The following is a 21307-nucleotide window of genomic DNA, read 5'->3' as shown; positions in this document are numbered from 1 at the left end:
TTAAAAAATTTAAAGTCGGACAGAGACTGACTGAGTTACAGATCGATAAGTTCACGGACATAACTGAAAACGGTTTTTTTCAGAATAACTTCTGAATTTGATTGTATTTTCTAATGTACTCAACAAGCCCTATAACCTACGCTAGGTCGTTTTCCAGGTTTTTTTCCATCGTAGCACCGTGTTATTTAACTAACAAAAACAAATATGTATAACGAAATTTCTCCATAGATTGTACCCAATATTATTTAAAAAACCTGGTCAGGGTATAGTGAAATCTTGAAATTTGAATTTTCAAATGCATATAACTCAATAACTTTACCATAAGAATATATTGAAGTCTTTGATTTTAGACAAACCAAAAAACTATCACAAGTGTTTTGAGATCTTAGGGGCATTTGGGGTCTGTCTTCAAAAGATAAACTGAAATACTTTTCTGCTATGCCTATGGGAAATTTCATGCCGAATCAGCCTCTTAGAAATGTCAGATTTAATTCCATAATATTTTGGTTCTGCCCCACTGTGCAGTGCATCAAGCTAAATTTGATTAACAAGAAGTGGAAGACTTTATAATTAAATTGTGGAACTTCTTAGCCACTTTTTCGATATTAATAAAACTTTATATATCAACATACATACATATATGAATGTTACAGTGGAACTAAAATTAGCACTTTTATTTATTTGATGACTTTAAATACTAAATGTTCTTAATGTCAATTAAATTTTAAATTGCAGTAGATATATCCCATTATTTATTTATATATCTTGCCTCCTCCACCCTTCTCAATGAGTCAATAAAAAAAAAGACAATTTCAACTTGCTACTTGTTTTTTTTTTTGAACTAATGACTGCAGTAATAAACTATTAAAAAGCAAAAGTGCCATAAAAATATTTATTTATGAAATTTAATAAATATATTTATTTAAACCATAAAACAAAAGCTAAAACACAAAAAACAACAACAACCATGCTAAAACCAAAACAATACTAATGAATGAATATAAAAAAAACAACAATACGAAAAAAAATTCCCATGATATTTTAATATCATTTTTTCGAAATAAATCTTAATAATCATCTTTTCATTATACGAATAAAAAAACAACATTTACGATTTAAACAAAAATTTCATTTTGCATTGAAGATTTCCGTTTCCGAAATTCATAAAAATCATAACATTGTTAGTAGAAAATCAAACTGCCAAAAAACGCACATACTTAAAAAAAAAGAAAAAACGGTTTGCAAAATTTTTGCCATAAAAAACAAAAAAAAAACATTAATTTATTAAAAAAAAACAAAAACACAAGCAATAACAATAACTACAACATTGACTCTTTATGACCTTAGCACATTTCTTTTGATTTAAATAAAAACAATATACAACATATTTGAATGAATACAATAAAAACAACATCATTTATTCATTAATATAGAGAATATATTGTAGAAAAACAGCTTTAAATTTTATTTCTAAAATAAATCATTAAATTAATCACCCACATGCAGACATTAAATACTAAAACTCGAAACATTGCAAAGATGCAGTGATTTTTAAACGCTTCAAATTTATTGAATTAGCTTGTGTTTCCTTTATGGTTTTTAACACCTTGAAGTGATTAATAGGGATTAAATACATTAAATATCATTTGTCTAACATAATTTTCCATATCATTATAACCATAAAATGGTAATTAAATATGCATATCTATCTATATCAGTGATCGGTACAAAGAGTACATGTCACATTTGCAAATGTATTTCAATGATATTGATGCACAATTTCTAATTGTTTTCCTTCTGGAAATGTTAACAAGTTTGTCGAAGATGCGGCTTGTGAACCTCTAAATAAGCGATCGCGTTGGGTCCCTGATGGCTATGAATGCAGACCACTGCTCAACAAATATTTTTGCTTAATTAAACTTTGTATTACATCTTTAATCTTATAATCATTCTGGAGACAAAACTTAATTAGTTTCGCTAAATCGCCGCCAACTTTTATAACAAATCAATTACATTTGTAATTTTTCTATCACACAATTAACATTGTTTTATAGTTTTGCCATAAAAAAAATCTCGAATGTTTAAAGAAAAATGTTAAATATTTTTACGACTACGATATCATTAACATTTATTAATTGCATATAAAAACAAAGCAACAAACAAACGTTTATGAATTAAATCCAAAGAGAGAATTTTATTTAAAATGTATATTTAGTAGAATAATTGAATACTTGAACGCTTGAGTGCATAAATGCTGGCTTTGTTGAGGATGACGTGTCTGTCAAATGTTGTTTAAAATTAATTGAAAATTTTATAGTTGATAATGAACTTGTGTCATTGATCATGCGTAGTTTAAACCAAAATAAGTGAATGAATGGAAAATTGAATGTAAATTGAATAACAAAAAACATTTTTGAAATGGTTTTAAAACAAAACTGACGGCATTCAATATATGTATCTGCCTGTGTAGGAGTCTAAATGTATTTTACTTATTTGTATTTATTGATACATAATTTATGAAAAGCAATTATTAATTGATATATAAATTGCAATTGAGGCGTCAGGTGTGGATTAACTACAAAAGCAAAAGTTGTGGCAGCTTCATATGATCATATGATTGCCAATTATTGACAGCTAACAAGGTAAAAGTTTTTTTTTTTACTTAAGATGTTGCTTATTTCAGGTTGGTTGTATTTAATTTGCTGTTTGTTTTAATTATATCCATTAATTGTATGGAAATTAGTTAATTTGTGATGTGACAGTGGGTTGTAAAAGTTATTGTTAATTGCTTTCATATTAATTCAAGAGGAGTGCTTATTAAGCTGTTTCTTAATATGTAAAATTTCAATTTCTTTTCTAAAAAAGTACCACAATTTTATCATATTGGTGTTCTAAAATTATGTTTGTTATGGGGTGTAAACACTGTTGCCAGATAATTTTGGTATAAAATCGTCAAAATTGGACTAAAAAATCTTCAAAATCGGCAAAATATTTTTGAAATCGTCAAAAAATCAGAAAATATTAAAATAGTACTTTTTTCTTGCGAAATTTTAGAAAAAACTAACAATCCAATAAAGAATTAATAAATAAATATAATATAAAATAGGTGTTATATAATAAGAATTATTTAATATTTGTATTCACACCATGAGTGGTAAGGGTATATGTAAGTTATTATTTTCCACATTCTTCATTTACGATCCTTATAAATAGAGTAGTCGATATTTCGATGTTCGTCTGCCTGTTGAAATAAACTTTCCGAAGGCTCTCAATAACTTACGAATATGAATGGTACAACAGGTATGGTTCTGGTTCGGTTGCTAATTAAAATCTGGAAGATCGGATTACAAAAGGCTGAAAGATGTGCAAAAAGCTACGACTTACATATATCGCGAATACTAAGTCATATACAAAAACAATTTAGAAACATTTAGGATGTATACGAAATTAAGACCAACAATGTTTCAATTTCGGGAAAATCAAGTATCAGACTTAATTAACTTTAATAATTCTATAGGTTTATAGAAAAAGCTACACATTGGCGGATGACTAAAATTAAAAATTTCACAAATTTTTTCAAAAATCTTAACAATATAATCGTCATTCTTACAAAAACAATTACGGTTCAATTTGTATTCATTCTATTTGTTAATTAAAATATTTGGGGTATTCACACGGTCTACTATTTGGTTATATTGTCATAATGTCCTAATATATTATGATAGTTTAAACAAATTTTTGTTGTGTTTCAAACAAAAAAGTTCTAAACTAATAACACTATTTGAACTATGTTTATTGGTTTGTCAAAAAATAATATTTTTTTTTGTTTAAAACACTACAACAACTATTATAATATATTAGGACATTATGACAGTCATATTGCAGACCATGTGAATAGAAGACCGTGTGAATACCACAATTATATGAAAACCTTGATGTAAATATAAACTTTTCATAAAATCGTCATTTTGAGTATTAAAATCGGAAAATCGCACTTTGCCATTTTTCCGATCAAAAATCTACAAAATGCCGATAAATCGGCAAAATCTGGCAACAGTGGGTGTAAAACATTTGGTATTTGGTCTTATTGAAAACTATGAAACTTTACGATCAAATTTAGAAACTAACATTTATTAGTTTATTGAATTCAAATACCGAAATTTCTAAAACGGGGAAAATATGTTCAAAAAATGTATTATTTTCATTAAAGGGGATCTTTTTTTTTTAATTAGGGCTTTGCATTTTTAGAAATTTTTAAAAAAATCCATCTTAAATGAGCCATTTATTATTTTATATTCTTTTATGCAAAGTTTCCTTTCAGAAACATCTTTCGAAAAAAAATATTTAAAAAAAAATAAAAAAATGTTAATATTTTTTTTTCCGAAATCAAAAACTTTTTTGACTTTTTTTCAAAATGGAATTTTTTTTTTCTTAAAATAAAGCTTAGATATTTTCCTTGAGGACCTATTTGGCCGCTTAGTGGGATGCGAGTTCGATATCTATCAAAAAAAATGTTTTGTAACTCAAAATATGCAATTTTTTACTTTTTTGCAAAATCAAAAACTTTGTTCACTTTTTTTTTTTGTAATGGGCCCTCTTTTTAATTTTTTGCTCAACAGAAAGCTCAGATATTTTCTTGAAGACGTATTTAGTCGCTTAGTGGGATGCGAGTGGGATATCTATCAAAATAAATGTTTTGCAACTCAAAATAAGCAATTTTTGAAATTTTTTTAAAATTTTTTTTTTGCTCAATAGAAAACTTGGGTCTATTCCTTTAAGACATATTTGGTTGCTTAGTGGGATGCGAGTGGAATATATAGCAAAATAAATGTTTTGTAACTCAAGATATACAATTAGTTATTGAACATAAATATTATTATAAATAATATCTATTATATTGTCTATATATAATGACTTAAGGTAGGGTCACACATGGAAAACATTTGCTCAAAAAAGCGTAACCACTTTTTTTAGCACAAATTTCTTTGACGTGTTTACTCTTACAATTGTTTTGTAAGATCAAACAGCATCAAATAATATAAAACTAAATTTTTTGTTTTGAATCATCCAAAGTAAAATAAGTTTTTTGAATAAATAAAAGTTTTCAAATGTAATTTATTTAGTGGTTACGGCTTTTTCGTCAAATATTTGTCATGTGTGACCCTACCTTTAGTAATCCAGATATAGATAAAAAATCGAGGTTGTCCACGTTTTTTCCTTATATCTCAGCCATTTGTGGGCCGATTGTCACGATTTTGTCGAGCCGGAAGAATTCCCGATATATTGATGTATGAATCATGTATGTAAGTTATTTGGGGGCTACGGAACGTTGATTTCAACATACAGACGGACAGACGACATGGCTATATCGATTTCGCTATCTATATTGATCCAGAATATATATAATTTGTAGGGTCGCAAATGAAAAATGTAGAAATTACAAATGGAATGACAAACTAAGTGCCGCTAAAGCACACCGATTGTTCCCCAAAGCTTATGGTGAATATGTTTTATCGGTTTCAACGTGCGAGAGATGGTTGGTGCGTTTCTATTGTAGTGATTTTGTCACGGAAGACAAAAATCGCCCTGGCCAGCCAAAATAGTTTAAAGACCAAGGCGAATTCTACAACAAGTACAACATTTACAAAAACCACTTGCAATTTGTAGCATTCGCCGCAACAAACACAAGATAATTGATAGCTCAAATATCTAAACAACATTAATCAGCTGTGCTATCAACATCACCTGGTATATAAATTCGCCTTGTTAAAGACCAAGAATTGGAGGCATTATTCCATGGAGATTGTTGTAAAACTCAACAATAGCTAGCAAAATCATTGGGAGCTACACAAGCAACAATTTTTAAATATTTGCGAGCGCAGGATTCATCCAAAAGCAGGGAAATTGAGTAGCATACGAATTGAAGCAGAGAGGTTTAACGCTATAAAAGAAAATCATTTTTGTGCCGAATCATTATTTGCGTAAGAGAACGTATTTGAAGATACCAAATCAAAAATATCCATGGTGGTAAGGCAATATCCATTTGGTGGGGCCACAAGGGTCCTATCTATTATGAGCTGCTGAAATCTGAAGGACCATCACTGGGAACATGTATCGAATGCAACTGATTCATTTGAAGATAGTATTGGTCGAAAAACGACCAAAATATGCGGCCAAACATGAAACCATAATATTCCATCATGACAATGCTCGGCCACATGTTTCAATACCTGCTAAAAATTATTTAGAATGAAGTGGTTGGGAAGTTTTGGGCCGTTTTATAGTCCAGACTAAAGTCAAAACTAAAGTTTTCCAAAAATTTTGTACATTTATGTATTTTATTTGAGGAACACCCTACGCTAAACACCAAAACAAATTTATGATAAATATCAGCTAATAAAAATCTATTTTAAACACAGTTTAATATTGTACAATTTGCAGGTTATTAAATACATTTGTAAAAATAATTTTTATAATTAAAAACGCTTAAAGCTAACTTTGAAATGTTTGCTAAAAATATGTTAATATTTATAATTAATTAAACATTTTTTTGACCAGTTTAATAGACCATTGCGTTAATAGCTAAATATATATATAAATAAATAATAGGAGCCATAAATTAACATTTGCCACACCAATCATATGGTTAAGTGCCCTACCCAAACTTAAAAGGCGGAGATAGTTAATCATTTTGTTTTTGGGATAATTTTAAAAGAAAACCTATTTGTTAGAGATAAATAAAAATAAAGCCATTTGTAATGGACTCATAAATAGTAAAACTAAATGAATATGCCAAAAGTCAATTGTTAAAAGCTTAATAATTAAAAAAAACAATAATTTAAATTTATTTTTAGGTGAAATTAAAAAATTAATTTCAACTAAAACCGTAACTAACACATGTTAATCACATTTAAAATCTTAATGTTAAAACATCTAAAAACAAAGTTTAATTTTATAAAAAAAACACTAATGAAAATGTTTAGTTTCAAAATCCCAGCTTATAGATAGATAAATAATTTTTGTGTGAACAGTTGTTTCACTAACTAAAACAACAGCTGTTTAACACAAATAATACTTGTCATGAAATGAAATCAAATAAAAAAAAATAAACATTTTAAATAGAAAATAAAAAAAATTGCAATAAAATAAAATAAACATGAAACAAATGTTAATGGAAATAAATTGAACTTTGCTTACAATTTACTTAAAGATTCCACAAGTATTTGGATAAGCCATGAATACAGTTTAATTATATTTTGTATATATTCGAGGGTGCGTCAATAAGTCCGAGAATTTTTTGAATTCTCGGACAGCAGAGTTTCCAGCAGAGTTTCCGCTCTATGTGTTCTTCATGCAACAAGCTACGTCATTTAGTTTGTGTTTGACAGCTATTGATAGCAGAAATTGTGGATTTCGTCTGCACATTAAGGATTCTTTTTAGGAAAGAAAAACGATCACTCAAATAAAGACTAAGCTTAATAAATACCATGGGAACTCTGCACCATCAATTTCAATGGTAAACAAGTAAGAGAGCTATGTATATTCGGTTGTGCTGAATCTTATATACCCTTCACCAAATTATACTTCAAAATAAAAATTTTAAATGTTTTTAGGTAAACGAAATTTATTTTTTTTCCAAAGTTGTTTTTTAATTTTTTGTAAAAAAAATTTTTCTTCGAATTTTTAATAAATTTTTTTTTTGTTTTTTTCATCTTTTTTTTTAATATTTAGCGAAAAAAAACTTGCTCTTTGAAATATCTATCATTAGATATCCATATTGTATATATTAATGACCTAATCTAGATATAGGTCAAAATTCGAAGTTGTCCTAGTTTTTATATCTTACCGATTTTCTCGATTTTAAATAGCAACCGAGCCGGAAGAATTCCCGAGATATTGATGTATGAATCGTGTATGTAAGTTATTTGGGGGCTTCGGAAAGGTGATTTCAACAGACGGATGGACATGGCTTAATCGACTCCGCTATCTATAAAGATCCAGAATATACATATATACTTTATAGGGTCGGAAAATTATATTGTGGAAATTACAAACGGAATGACAAACTTATATATATCCTTCTCACGAAGGTGAAGGATATAAAAAACGGTTTACTGAATTTCGTTGTGGCCGAAACAATTGCAAAAAAATCAAGATATAGTATTGGCCGATATGAGATTGAAAGTGCGAGAGATTGTGGAAGCCATATGCATCTCACATGTCTCAGTGGTTTCAATTTTGAATGAATAACCTTTCCTCAAGATGGCTGCCGCGTTTGTTTACAATCGATCACAAATACAATCGAATGACAACTTTGCAGGAGTGTTTGGCGTTGTTCAACCGCATTGTGGACGAGATTGTGGGCCATTTCATAACCGTGGACGAACTTTGGATCAAACAGCAGTCAAAACAGTGGGTTTCTAGGAGTGAATCGGAGCCAAAGAAGGCCAATGTGGGTTTGTCAGCCAATAAAGTCATGGAGACCGTTTTTTGGATGCAAGCGGTACAATCCACATTGACTGGATTCAAAAGGGTAAAACAATCAATGGCGAATATTAGAGATTTAATGAGGATTTAAAAAAACTGATCGCATTTGGCAAGAAAAAGGTTATTTTTCTCCAGGAAAATTAGGCTACGGAATGCTCCCTCTTTTGCCATATTCTCCGGATTTAGCCCAAATTTCTACTATTTCCAGTTTCCAAACCTGAAGAAATGTTTCGGCGGAAAGAGATTTGATTTCAACGATGAAATCATCTATTTAGGATACCTCGACGAATCTTATGTTTTGGAAGGGATACAAAAATTGGAGAAACATTGGACAAAGTGTATAGATACAATTAAAGGAGACAATGTTGAAAAATAAAATAAATTTTTATCCAAAAACCAGTGTTTCATTAAAAAACAAGTAAGAGAGCTATTCGGCTGTGCCGAATCTTATATACCCTTCACCAAATTACACTTTAAAATAAATTTGTTTAAATATTATTAGGTAAACAAAATTTAATTTTTTTAATTTTTTTTTAAAAAGTTTTTTCCAATTTTTTTTTGGAAAAAAAATGTATGACAAAAAAATTTTTTGATGAAAAAAAATTCGGGTTAAAAAATATTTTTCACGATTTTCACCAAATTATACTTTAAAATAAATTTTTTTTAAATATTTTTAGGTAAACAAAATTTATTTTTTTTAATTGTTTTTTAATTTTTTTTTTTAAATTTTTTCCAAATTTTTTTAAATATTTTTTTTAGTTTTTAATTTTTTTTTTTTTTGGAAAAAACAAATTTTTTGATGAAAAAAAAATTCGGGTTAAAAAATATTTTTCCCGATTTTGACCCATTGTAGGTCCAACTTACTATAGCCTTATCTACATCGTTACAATGGACTTTGAAATATCTATCATTAGATATCCATATTGTCTATATTAATGACTTAGTAATCCAGATATATGTAGATCAAAAATATGTCAAAAATCGAGGTTGTCCCGGTTTTTTGCTCATATCTCCGTTATTTATGGACCGATTTTGCTGATTTTAAATAGCAAACTTCTCGAAAGCATGTCTGACAGAATTATTGAAGATTTGGATCCCGAAGATATCTGGGGTCTTCAGAAAATTGATTTCAACAGACAGACAGACATGGCTTAATCGACTCCGCTATCTATAAGGATCCAGAATATATACTTTATAGGGTCGGAAATGAAAAATGTAGAAGTTACAAACGGAATGACAAACTTATATATGTATACCCTTCTCACGAAGGTGAAGGGTATAAAAACGCAGACTTTTTGACCCACCCTCATATATATTCTAACTAACTAAATAAAATATTATGCGAATTTTGAATTCTTCAAATAAAAATTTCAAATACAAGTTTGTTTCTCTCATCATTTTTTTTTTGTTTACTTTACTGATTCATTTGGTCGCAAAGAAACATTTATTAAAACACTAATTTGTTTTAAAGAAACCGAAACTGGTTGATTTAACCAAAATAACTGTTGTTAACAAATAAATATACATTTTTCAAAAATCTCTTTTAAATAAAAAAAATTCACTAAATAAAGGTGTTTTATTTAATACTAGCTGACCCGGTGCGCTTCGCCACCCCAATTAGAAGAAAGAAATAGTACTATCAAGTCTCACTTTGTGAATATAATTGTAAATGTCTAATTTCATATTTCTGGGTCCATTATTATAGAAAATGCAAAACGTGTTCCTAATTTTAAATTTGTATGTTTATTATTATAAAATATTCAAAAAGTACCATTGCAATAAGGAAATAGTACCATTGATTATCACTTTTAAATTCGCATTCACTAAACCATAACCCGTCAAGCTTGAATTTTAGATTTGTATATCATTTCCTATATTATCAACTAATTTTGTTTCTATAATACTTAAGATTTAATAAATTATCACAAAACCGAAACCGATCGGTTTTTAATTTTTTAAAACCGAAACCGCGGTTTTGAAATTCTTCGATTTTTTGGAAAGTCTAGGTCCATTATAAGCTTATATGGACCCCACTCACTCGGGTCCATATAAGCTTAATTTCATGGCTTTAGGTTCATTGGTGTAGAAATTACAAAAAGTACCATTCGAATAAAGAAAAAGTACCAAAAAGTCTCCCCTAGAATTCTAACTCACTTAGGACCATGTATGCTTAATTTCATGTTTTTAAGTCCATTGCTATAGAAAATTAAAAAAAAGTACCATTAGAATAAACAAAAGGTACCATGAGGTATCCGCTTGAATTTTCAATCACTTAGGACCATATACGCTTAATTTCATATTTCTAGGTCCATTATATTATAGAAAATTCAAAAAGTACCATTAGAATATACAAAAAGTTCCAAAAAGCACCCACTTGTAGTTTCCCACTCACTCGGTTCCATATAAGCTTTATTTCATGTTTCTAGGTTCATTGGTGAAGAAATTACAAAAAGTACTAATCGAATAAAGAAAAAGTACCACAAAGTCTCCCCATAGAATTCTCACTTACTTAGGACCATATATGCTTAATTTCATGTTTCTAAGTTCATTGTTATAGAAAATTCAAAAAAGTACTATTAGAATAAACAAAAAGTACCAAAAAGTCTCCCCCTAGAATTCTCACTCACTTAGGACCATATATGCTTAACTTCATATTTCTATGTCCATTATTACAGAAAATTCAAAAAGTACCATTCGAATATAGAAAAAGTACCAAAAAGCAGTCACTTGTAGATTCCCACTCACTCCGGTCTTAATTTCATGTTTTTAGGTTCATTGGTCCATAATATTATAGAAAATTCAAAAAGTACCATTAGAATATACAAAAAGTACCAAAAAGCACCCACTTGTAGTTTCCCACTCACTCGGTTCCATATAAGCTTTATTTCATGTTTCTAGGTTCATTGGTGAAGAAATTACAAAAAGTACTAATTGAATAAAGAAAAAGTACCAAAAAGTCTCCCCCTAGAATTCTCACTCACTTAGGACCATATATGCTTAATTTCATGTCTCTAAGTCCATTGTTATAGAAAATTCAAAAAAATACCATTAGAATATAGAAAAAGGACCAAAAAGCCCACACTTGTGGTTTCCCACTCACTCGGTTCCATATAAGCTTTATTTCATGTTTCTAGGTTCATTGGTGAAGAAATTACAAAAAGTACCAATCGAATAAGGAAAAAGTACCAAAAAGTCTCCCCCTAGAATTATCACTTACTTAGGACCATATATACTTAATTTCATGTTTCTAAGTCCATAGTTATAGAAAATTCAAAAAAGTACCATTATAATATAGAAAAAGTACCAAAAAACCCACACTTGTGGTTTTCCACTCACTCGGTTTATATATAAGCTTTATTTCATGTTTCTAGGTTCATTGGTGAAGAAATTACAAAAAGTACCATTCCAATAAAGAAAAAGTACCAAAAAGTCTCCCGCTAGAATTCTCACTCACTTAGGACCATATATGTTAAATTTCATGTTTCTAAGTCCATTATTATAGAAATTTCAAAAAAGTACCATTAGATGAACAAAAAAGTACCTATAGTACAGTTCACACATTTTGGTACCTAAATATTATCCCCTATTCCTAACACTAACTTCACTCAAATACATATCAGCTAACTTTAATGTCGATAACTGAAATAATTTAAAATTTTAAAAAAGTACCATTAGGAGAAAAGTACCAATTTCCCTTTTCTTACTTGAACACCCCTCAAGTTTGAAATTTAAAAATATTCCATTTTGCCAAAATTGTTTATGCTATAGGCATGTATCAAAATATTAAAATCTGTGTTAATGTGCCCAAGAATAAATATTTTTTAAAAAAAGTACCAAACTGTTTACCCGGATTTGGCCCAATATACACCTTGGTACTCGAGTTCCAAATAACACGCTGTTAGTTAATTTTTGTATGAATCCAGGAACCAACGTTAAAAAAAATTATCAAAATTGGCTTAATAATTTCAAATATAATGTATTTTCCCGATTTTATCCCCTTTTTGGTACCTTTTTTATCCCCATTGAGGTGGTACAATTTCATTCAAATAAATTTCTGTAACGTGGTGGGAGCTCATAATAAAATATTCGTATGTCTATGTCAAATTATAGAAAAACATATTTTATGAAAAAGTACCAAAAATTAACACAATTTTTATCCCTTAAAGGTTCGAATTTCCAAAAAGTACCAAACTTATATTTTTTATTTTTTGTTAGTTAAAGAATACGATTTAAAATTTGTTTCTATGTTTATTGGTTTAAAAGATACATAGGATGCAAAAAAAGTACCAAAATACAGTTTTTACCCGTTTTCTCCCCTAAAAGTTTCGAATTTCCAAAAAGTACGAAACACCTGTCAGCTTATTTTTTAAATGGAGTAACATGCTATTTTAAGTTTTTTTGTAACTTTATTAGTTTTGAAGATATAAGGTTACCGAATTTACCCGTTTTTACCCTTTTTTACCCCCTAAACGTCCGAATTTCCAAAAATCCCTTCTTATCGGATCGTTTTGGGGAGGGAGGAACCCACAGTTAAAATTTCGTGATTCTAGCTTCAGCCGTTTGGGCTGTGCGATGATGAATCAGTCAGTCAGTCAGTCAGTCAGTCATTAACGTTACTCTTTTATATATATAGATGTACTTAAATGTAAATGTATGTTCGTGGGTGGAAGTATTTTGAACTACTGGTATTTATGAAAATATTTATTGTTCTGCGGCTTTTGTTACATTTTTATTTAGTCTACTTTGTTGATTTTTTTGTTTTTTTTTTTTGTGGAAAATTACAACATTTACAACTTCACGCAATCCTAAGACAGATTTAAAGCAACTCTAGCATCAATGGCAGCCGAAAATAAAACGCAACAATGAAAAAGTGCTTAATTTACACCTATAACTTTAAAAACAAGATTCTTCAAACAATTCAACTACTAAATATGATATAATTAAACTCACCAAGGAGGAACTTAAGAAATTTGTTTTAAATAAAATGATAGCTGTTTTCAAATATTTTATATTTTTGTTTTCAAAATGCCGTTAATTTAGTCACCAGTGTAAATTTCATTAAATTTAAAAATCAAAAAAAAAAAAACTACATACATGTTTCATAATTTACTTAGTAGCGGGAGATTTTTTAAGGTGTTTTTTTTGTTTGTTTGTTTGTTTGTTTTGTTTTCATCTCATCAACTTCACTACCTCAATACACACATTGCTGTGTGTATGTTTTTTTTCCAAAGTTTTTCCGATTAAAATGTTTTCTTCTTCTTGTATTAACAAATAAGCAGATGGAAACAAAAGACTTGTAAAAAAAAACTCAAATAAAGAATTGAGGAAAAAAACATAAAAACTAACAACAACAAGCATGAAATATTTGTTATTTATGTGGCAGCATTATTGCAGCATAAAAGTATTTTTTAAAGCATAAATGAGTTGCTTGGTTTTTGCATCTCTTCAGAAAAGGCATGCAAAATATTTTGATGCTTTTTAATTTATATGATAATGTTTTGTTTTTTTTTTATTTATTTCAGTAAAGTAATAATAAAAAAGAAATTTTATTAGATTTTTATCTAAGATTTTAATAATTGCAAAGATATTTTAAATGACCTTAGAAGACGCCGATCTACTGGGCGAAATAATGAAATTTCTGCCCCCAAATGAAAGTTTTTAATACAAAACAGGGAATGGAAGAAAAAGAAATATTTTTGGAAAATAAAATTTCTAAATCAATTCAAAAATCTTGTTAAATGTTAAATTTCAAGAGAACAGCTCCTTAAATTGGAAAATGTGTGTTGAATGATTCAAGTAATTCGGTAAACTTAAGAAAATCAAATCAACACAAACACACACATTTTTTTATCTATATAAATAAAAATCAATTGTCGTTCGTTGGTAATTGCAGAACGGCTGGACCGATTTCGAAATTTTTTTTAAAATATCCGTTATAGCCCAACTTAGGTTTTTACGGAAAGAAAAATTGACCACGCCCACTTTTTTCGATTTAAGTTGTTACTGAAGGAAAAATTGACCACGCCCGCTTTTACGCCCACTTTTTTCGATTTATCTAAAATCGGAAGTGAAATTGTTCATGTTAGCGATTGTCGAATTTCATGAGAAAAATATAAAATTTTAAAATATTAACCTGTGTTTTACACGCTTGAACGTAAAATTCTTTTATTATTAACTGCTTTGTTAAAATATAAAACTAAAATTATTAATTAAAATTCGAAAACGATATCACGAGCAAATATCCATTGAAATAAAATTACAGAGCAAATAAAATTACTCATTCGTTGTCATAAAAAAAATTAATTTAGAGGATGCAAACAAATTTTTTATATAAGGGAGTTCCCTAAACTTTAAAAATCTTATTAAAAGTATGTATTTCAGTGTTGTTTACATTCTAAATTCGCTAATAACTTGACCAACAAGCGTTTAATCAAGAAAAAGAGCTCGATCTGTGATCACTCATACTTCTGGCCAAAAATCAATTTTTTATATAAAAAATCAAAATATTTAAATTCGCTATTTACTTTACAAAAAAAGCTCGATCTGTGATCACTCAAATTTCAGACCAAAATTCGATTACTTATATAAAAACTTGAAATATCTAAATTCGCTAATAACTTGGCCAATAAGCGTTTAATCAACAAAAAGAGCTCCATCTGTGATCACTCATATTTCAGACCAAAAATCAATTTTTTATATAAAAACTCAAAATATCTTAATTCGCTAATAACTTGGCCAATTAGCGTTTAATCAAGAAAAGGAGCTCGATCTGTGATCATTCGTATTACAGACCAAAATTCGATTACATATATAAAAACTCACAATATGTACATTGATGAACATGTATTCTGTTGTTGCAAATCTTAGGTTTTTGACAACAGACTTAGGTTCTTTGTCTCTCAGTAACGCTTTGTAAATATCTCATTGTAATTATGTAATATTTCATTGTAAATATTTTAAAATCAAATGTAAATCAAACATAACCAAAACCTATATGAATAAAAATTATCATTCAACAATGCAGTTTTTTTAAACTATTTTTACCCATTTCAAACCGCTTCTCACAAATTCACAAATCGAACACAAGCTTTTTTTTTAATTAGAACAGGACAACCCGACCCGATTGACGGTCAGTTAGTAATAAATGAATTTTTCTTTGGACCTACGAATTTATTCGAGAAGGAATCAGGCCAATTTCGGATACTCTATTCTGAAGTGAAACGTATTCCAGAGAGAGCGTTCGTAATGGAATATTACGATTTCATGTCTGGACGAATATTCTGGGAGTTTTTTCGGCCAATGCGGGCATCAAACGAATCAGTTGCACTGTTTCTATGAAGGTTGGAGCAGATTTCAGCAGCTCATAATTGATAAAACCCTTTTGCTCCCACCAAATACTGAGCATTACCTTAGCGCCATGGATATTTGGCTTTGGTGTCGATTAGTTTGGTTGGCCAGCATCCATTTTTCATCGCAACTAATAATTCGGTGCAAAAATTATTTTCTTTTATAACGTTCAAGCATCATTTCGGACATGCTAAATCTTATTTCAAGTCTCTCGACTTAATTCGTATATTACTCAATTTCCCTAATTTTGGATGAATCCTGCTGCTTGAAAAAGTTACTGCTTTAGTAACTTCGACAATCTTCATGGAGTAATGTCTAAAATTTTTTGGGCTGGCCGAGCGATCATTGTCTTCCGTGTCACAATCACCACTTCTGAACCGCACAAACTATCTCTGGCACGTTGAAACCGAAGGAGCACATTCACCATAAGCTTTGTTGAGCAATCGGTGTGCTCCTGCCGCACTTTTTTTTAAATTAAAGAAGTAAGGCTTCCCGCACATGACGATTAGTTCGTATAAAATTTGACATTTTGGAAGCAAGAAAAAACTTTGTTGTTTACACTATAATGTTCAACAACTGTGTCGGATGAGCCCTTGCCGAAGAATGTGTGTTGCGTAACAAGCTCCCTAATTTCAGCAGAGTACATACCATTGTAGCATCGGTAGAACATTGAAACACAACCCACATTGCGACGATGTTCCTGTGCGTCAATAGAGCTGGATATCCTACTGTCACCGATAAGCACCTTCACCCTCTCCTGTATGCGGTCAAGTAATTCCAAAATATAGTTCGAAGCACACATGAGAGTTTTATTCCATTTTGGGTCAGATATAATTGGTGTAAATAGTAAGGAGATCAGATGGAGTGAAGTATTTCCTACACCGTTTTAGAAAATCAAGGCACTTAAATGCTTCTTTCAACACTTGAAAAATGTATTTTGTTCGGCGGACATCGCACTGAACACTCATGCCTAGAACATTAAGTGCTTCTGATTCCTTAATATTTACACCACTCATATAAACAGATGAACAGATCAACATGATCTTTTGTGCGTTTGTGTGTTAACATACTACATTGAGTTTTGCGTGCATTAAAATCGACTCTACTCGCATAACCCCATTCGGAGATTGTCATGTGATCTTGCTTAAGAGTGTCATTCATGTTTTGCCTAATTGCTCCAATAGGCTTGATCTATAATTTAATGAATATGAATGGCAAATGTTTCTGTCATCTGCAAAAGAGTAGATAGGGTTGGAAGTTTGATGAATAGGAGAAAGGACGGAGACTTGCGGTACCCCTGAATTGATCTTGAACACATTTGATGAGATTCCATCTATAACAACTAGAGATGCCAATCGGGACTGATTTTTGAAAATAAAATAAATTGATAAAGAATACCGAAATTCCGACTCGGGGTTTCGGGATTTTCGGGAAATATAAATCCCGAAAATTTTAAGAAAGAAACGTACATATGTATGTCTTTACAATTTACCATTTAGCAATTAATTTTTTTACATACTATACTGGTAAAAAACAGTACCTCAGTACCTGCAAGTATTTTCCTTTTGATCCTTCAGAAATAAAATGAGCTATTTCTTTTGCAAGTTGCAAATCTACGTTATAATTTGGTTTCGTTACTGCAATTTGGGGGCTTTTACATTTATTAATAATATCTTTTAGCGTTTGAGCAATAGAAATATTTTCATTTTGTTAGAGCTCCTCATCTGAAAAAAATCTAATTCGTTTGAAGATAATTTTAAATAAGTTTTGTTAGATAATGACGAAAAAATATGATGCAAAATTGATTTTCCAAGGTAAACCAAAAATACTGCATTTTTATTTTCTATGTTGTAGCAGGCGTTGAGCTTAACAACTTTGCTGAACATCACTTTGCGATATTCGGGCATGTAGAATGTCGAAATGAATGAAAAAGGCACATAAAAATTACAATTTCCCTTATTTAATAAAGAAAAACGAGAAAATCCCAAAAATCCTGGGGTATGAAATTAAAAAATCCCGGGCTTCGGGATTTAAGAAATTTCAGGTCGATAATATAAATCGAGAGAAGTTATTACCGACACTATTCGATACTAAAATATTCTTATCAACATATGAAAATTTTTAATGGAAAACACAATCATAATATGACTGTGCTACAACCATAATAGCAGTTATTATGCACGCAAATAACCATATTATGGTTGACGTTGAGTCTTAATATAGATGAATATAATCATATTGTGGTTCGATTACTACTAAAATATTATCGTTGAACCATACAGAACAAGCGATTAAATTATGGGTAGTTAGTAGGGTATTCATTCGACTAATGATCGTTCGATTAATCGAATAATTTCTTACGAATAATTATTCGAACAATTTAAAAATTACCATTTTCGAATAACGAATAATTCGAACAATTTTATGTAGAATAATCGAATAAAACGAATAAATGTTCATATATATTTAATTTTATTAAATTATATAAAATTTTTCATAATTTCAAATTTAAATAAGTAATAATGACTCACAAAAATTATATTGTTTCTGAAATTCGACAAATAACTAAAGACAAAGGGACTTTCGATCACTGTATATGAGTGTTCCTATAAATAAATATATAAATATTACTGCAAGAAGTTACAATTCTAAAAAAAAATCTTTAACTTAGGACTTGAACCAATGAAAATAAAAGGAACGGAATAAAGTATTTGTTATTTATCTGGCGAAATATTAGAAGAATCGCAATTAATAATCAAAATATTAACTGAGATTAAAGTGGAGTTGAATGGGATGGAGAATGTGATTTTGAAACGGTCATCGAAAGTGATATTGAGGATGACATTTATAATGATTACATTGAAATAGATGAAGGCCATGATCTTAAAATATATGTCTATAAATTATGTTATTAATCGCATACGTAAGTGTTGCAAAATATTTAATAAATCGAATGATAATCACAAAACTTTTTGCGTATTTGTAAATGCGTCAATCATGCACTGCCTGACTTCAAATTAGCCACGTTCACTGACAATGATATCGAACTTTGGACAGATTTCCTTTATTGTGTAATTCCCCAAGACCACTTTATTAAGCAAAGATTCGGCAACGTTGATAGAGCTTGATGTATAATACAATTTGTTATAAATAATTTAGAAAACAGTGAATAATTCATTTAACAAAGAATTAGTTACTCAATTTAAAACCCGAATTAATGAACGAAATAAAAAAGTTCTTAATACGTTTATATTGTATTTGAATTCAGGATCATGTCCAACTAGCTCAATTTTTTTAAAGCATAGCTCCAAAACTAATGGGTTTGCTAGTCAATTGTTTGGTAGATTGTTCGGGAGTTATTCTGATCAGAATATTTCTGTTGAAAATTTAATGATGGACTTTGTTATCGAATGTTTTTTAACATTATCAATACTTGAATTGTTAACTTTAACGTTATTTTTTGTTTTTCTTTAACAATAAAATATTAAAAAACCGACATCTTTACTTTTATAAAAAAATTAAATTATTCGAATAATTCGATTAATTTTAAACGTGTGATCGAATTATTCGAACAAGTTAAAATCTCTTATTCGAATTATTCGTTTTATTCGAACAAGAGATAAATCGAACAATTCGAATACCCTAGTAGTTAGGTTTATATTGCGATAATTTATGATGCCACACATTAGTAATATTGTGGTCATATACGATAGCAACCATAAAATCCTATTATAATATGAAGCTATTCGATTATAGTCACCACAACCATATTTTGTCTTTGCCTGTAGATATACTTATGTAGTTAGCAACAAGGAAGTATAATCCTATAAAATCATTTTATTAAATCTATTTTAAATGACAATTAAAATCTTTTTTTGAATAAAATTGTTTTGTTTTTCGTGTAGAGTAAATGAGCATGTGCTTTAAATCTTTCGTTTCCCTATTGAAAGCATGAAAGGAAATAGAGATTTAAATAAACTTTTTGCAGCAAAAACTAAACCAACAATGTATTATTTAACATAAAATTTCACTTTTTGCTAAATATTCCCTAAAGATGTTTGAAACAAAAATTTGTATATATAACTAATAAGAAAACCTGAACAAAACGAAATAAATGAAATAAAAGTCAAATTGTAATTTGACCTTTTTGAAACAGCTTGCAAAAAAAAGAGGAACTACTACAACAAAGTACAAAAAAAACTGACAAATAAAATAGACAACAACTAGAAAAAAAACTACATAAATGGCAATAACAAGAGCAACATCAACCAACTAAACAATAAATACTTGAAATAAGCAACAAATTTTGTTTTTGGCAACTCAATTGTTGTTTTAGCCGAAAAGAAAACGTGATTCTTTGCGTTTGTTTCGTTGAGGCAGTTTAGTATTTTAAATATCAATTTACAAAAAAAAAATAATTAAATATTTCATTAAATTGACATTAGCAGGCATTTGCCGAATAGTTGAAAGGAATAGAGAATAGAACTGAGAAAAAATGGATGATTTCATGTCTAAAGATAAGATTGACTAAAACAAAAATTACACTTTTTTGTGTAAAACCTAAACAAAAGAAATAATGAGGAAGTTAGGTTGAGGGTTTTTAGGTGGTTAGTGTGAATAATTGTAAATTTTACACAAAAAAAAATAATAATTATTATTACTAATATTACAAACATCTATAAATATACCTATGGCTGTGTACATATGTATGTTTAAGAATATTTATAATTTTTATGAAAACAAAATAACATCTTACCTGAATATCTGTGTAGATGTTTGACACTGTGTAATTTGAATAAATAGATAAAGCTCCTTCACACCCAGTTATCTATCTGTAGGTAATTGATGTTGCTTTTTTTAGAATATTTATTTTATTTTTTTATTCTATGAATTCTTTGTTTTGCGTTTGTTGGTAATTTATTGATTTGATTTCAGCGACTTTTGTTTGGCAAGATTCAACTGATTGTTATATTGGTAACTGATTTGGTTTCGGTTACTGTTTTGTTTGTTTAAATAGATTTATGATTTCATGAACATTTTTTTGCTATAATACTTGCAAAAAACATGAACCATCCAAGCTCACGTTTTCGCTGACAAAATCATAAATAATATTTAAATAAACAAAACACAAAACCAGCAGCTTATGAAGTAAAAATATTGTAACAGTTTGTAATTTTATATTTTATTATGTAAATTTCTTGAACGTTTTAGTGTGTTTTTTTTACGGCAATATGTATGTTTTTCTTTTGACACCTTTTTCTTTAACAAGTTGTTGACGAGAAATGTTTATTTTTTTTTTATTTTTGCAAGTTTTGTTTGCTTTCAAAAGATCACTTTAAGTTTAAAGCAGCAAATGCAAAGTTAAACATCAAAAATGTGTTGTGCGATGTGACAATACTTTATTACCGCACGAGTTTATGCAAAATTTTTGAAAAATAATAGTAAATTCTTTGCCGAAATTCATTTAAAAAAT

The 21307-nt window shown here is 29.0% G+C and overlaps 1 protein-coding gene across 1 annotated transcript in view; it reads right to left on the bottom strand.

Annotated features, from left to right (window-relative positions):
* Positions 1–20821, bottom strand: part of js (jiangshi) — a 50533-nt gene extending 29712 nt beyond the window's left edge. The window contains exon 1 of the mRNA XM_065498761.1: positions 20591–20821. The gene's annotated coding sequence lies outside the window, so the exon portion shown is untranslated. The remainder of the gene's footprint in view (positions 1–20590) is intronic.
* Positions 20822–21307: the final 486 nt, after the last annotated feature.

Source organism: Calliphora vicina, chromosome 1, assembly GCF_958450345.1.
Source record: "Calliphora vicina chromosome 1, idCalVici1.1, whole genome shotgun sequence".
Lineage (NCBI taxonomy): Eukaryota > Metazoa > Arthropoda > Insecta > Diptera > Calliphoridae > Calliphora > Calliphora vicina.
Note: the sequence above shows the minus strand (reverse complement) of the source record. Positions and strands in the feature narration are given on the sequence as shown.